The sequence below is a fragment of the Oncorhynchus gorbuscha genome, linkage group LG16, assembly GCF_021184085.1.
Source record: "Oncorhynchus gorbuscha isolate QuinsamMale2020 ecotype Even-year linkage group LG16, OgorEven_v1.0, whole genome shotgun sequence".
NCBI classification, from domain to species: domain Eukaryota; kingdom Metazoa; phylum Chordata; class Actinopteri; order Salmoniformes; family Salmonidae; genus Oncorhynchus; species Oncorhynchus gorbuscha.
Genome location: NC_060188.1, coordinates 57,473,872 through 57,476,818, shown reverse-complemented (window position 1 = coordinate 57,476,818; position 2,947 = coordinate 57,473,872).

The window sequence follows — 2,947 nt, the reverse complement described above, 5'->3', positions numbered from 1 at the left end:
TTTGCTGTCTGTAAATGTATTTACAAAATTCAACATGGCTGCCTATTCAGATGCTCTAGGAAGGTTGTGTAAATACAGAGAGAAGAGTTCAATTAGAGTAAAATATCCATACTTGTAGCACTTTCATATTGTACTATGTATTGTTCAATTCGTACATTTAAATTGCAGTAACTATTCAGTCATTGTGCTTTGTTTTTCATCGGTTCATTAAAGAATAGGTCTTTGATTAAGTCGTGGTAAACTGTAAAAATAGTGTTCCTTTGAACTTTTTCTCTTGCATTTCTGATATTGAATAACGTGTGTAGAACAACACAAAGTACAAGCCAAAAGGAGTGGTCTTACATTCAACTGACAATCTAAACCTTCTTGCAGTGATTTGACCCTGAACATTCAGAGTTTGATTGACTCTTCAAACCAAAATCATCAGTGAAGAAACCGTGTACCTTTTAAGCACTACCTCAAACCCCATGTCCAAGTATATTACATTTCAACGTATAACAAATGTGAGAGAGCTGTCATTCAATGAGTTTTCTATGTTATCAATCTGTCAATGAAGACACCGGTGCCCCTGGGTGAACCATCACAGACTCGGGCATGTTTGCTGTGAAGCTCTGGCGGGCACTGACAGACAGACTGGAGAGAATGTTGAGAATGTAGATGTTGAGCCACTGGAGCCCAGTGACTGCTGGTTTGAGAGGCAGATGTCTGCCAATGACTGTGTCCGTGACTATATCCATGGCCTTGACTGTGGCTGCAGCTGTGTTCATGTTCGTGACGTTACCCAAAGCGATGCTTGAGGGCATATCCATGGTTGTGAACATAATAACCTGAGAACTCAACAGGGCTCCCCTGTGTATAGTAGAAGTGGGCCCAGCCTTCAAATGTCTTTGGTGTGGTCTCGGTAGCCTGTAGGTTGGAGGAAACTGGAGCGTAGGCTTGGACTGGGTAGGAATGATTCTGGAACCAATGAGAATATGGAGAGCTTATCTAACTAAAAAGTGATTCTCTATCTAATCATGGGGGACCACTAGGTGCCTATTGTACAGTATTCAATTACAGCTGAGGATCATCTATTGAAACTGCTCATTATACTGTAGTACATCATGTACTCTGGCTTGCACCCAGAAATCATGTTAATTTAATGATCTCTCGTCTTGGAGGATAAATTTTGCGTCTAGTGCTTTCTCGGTACTCAGGGTGGGTGGACCGTCTTCCTTCTCTATTGATGTAGGGTCATACAGGACATCAATGTTCAGGGGCACAACATTCATTGGGACAGGGAGACATACCCCCATGAGGGCCATGAGGACACGGTTGAGGTGGCTGTTTAGACTTCCAGGACTGATGCTCTAGCATCAGACATGTCTAGAAGTGGGTGCCAGCCTCTTCCATGTTTCACCAGAGCAAGATAAGGAGAATGTGTGACACAGTGATGGTAGATTTTCCTAACCAAACATCCTGTTATGTTCAGCATGAGGACTCAACACACATTTCAAGCATATTTGTCACGTTCTGACCTTAGTTCCTTTGTTTTTGTCTTCATTTTAGTATGGTCAGGGCATGAGTTGGGGTGGGTAGACTGTTTGTTTTTCTATGTTGGTTTTTGAGTTTGGACTGGTATAGTTCTCAATCAGAGGCAGGTGTCGTTAGTTGTCTCTGATTGAGAATCATACTTAGGTAGCCTTTTTCCACCTGTGTTTCGTGGGTGTTTATTTTCTGTTTTGTGTGTCATCACTAGACAAGACTGTTTCGTTTGTTCGTTCTTCCTAGTTGTTATTTTGTTTAGTGTTCAGTTTTGATTATATTAAATATCATGAACACTTACCACGCTGCATCTTGGTCCTCACCTTCTTCCACCGACGACGGCCGTTACAATATTATTTATTTTTATTTAACCTTTATTTAACTAGGCAAGTCAGTTAAGAACAAATTTTTATTTACAATGACGGCCTACCCTGGCCAAACCCGGACAGAGCTGGGCCAATTGTACATGGCCCTATGGGATTCCTAATAACGGCCAGATGTGATACAGCCTGGATTCGAACCAGGGACTGTAGACTGAGATGCAGTGCCTTAGACCACAGCGCCGCACATAATCATATTACCACTTAACTACACTATTAAGCCCACTTAAAGCTGTGACATACTGCAGTGTATCACAGTTATTTTCAACCACAATAAGGTTGGAGTAAGGATAGAGATCCCCCCTGCTATGATGGGGTTGCAGAGGAAGAGAGTGTGGGACCAAAAGTGTTACTATGACTAGAAACAGCCAGGCCAGGGCTAACGTGGGTGATTATGAGAAAGCCCTTAACCATAAGTGAGTACACTGTGGCCATACCCACAAGGGAGGGGGATACAGGAACTAACCCCTCCACTTGATTCTGGGCAGATGCACCAAACAGTACCAGCCCCACTGTTGTGTACAACACCCCTGTGTTGATCGAGAGCAGCTGAAACATGAGGAGGAACCAAACAGTGCCCACACTCTTCTCAATCCCACCACAGAGGAGCACCAGAACCCCAATGCTGAGGAGTATCTGGGTCTCTGTCTGGTGGTGGAAGGAGTATGTGATGAGCTTGGAAGAGGAGAGGATTAAACGGATATTATCGGGTTGACAGACATCAGCGGCATTGATGTGTTGTGCTCTAGCTTGCTGCTGTAGCCTAATGGCACAATCTGTTACGTCATTAACGTTAGCTACACGTTGTAGCACGCTAGATAACGTTACAACAGTCCCATTCAAAGTGGCTAGCTAGCATGATTCTTGAGTCACTCAACCCCTCCTTGCTAAGGTACCATGCCCATTGGCAAAAACTGTAGTTCCAAGACTTTAGACATCTTCTGATAAACCGAAATATGTAGTGACTGTAAACAAAACTGATGATACTGTAACGACCCTGGGTTTATAAGCCGGAAATTGACACGGCCGCACAGGCGATAGTG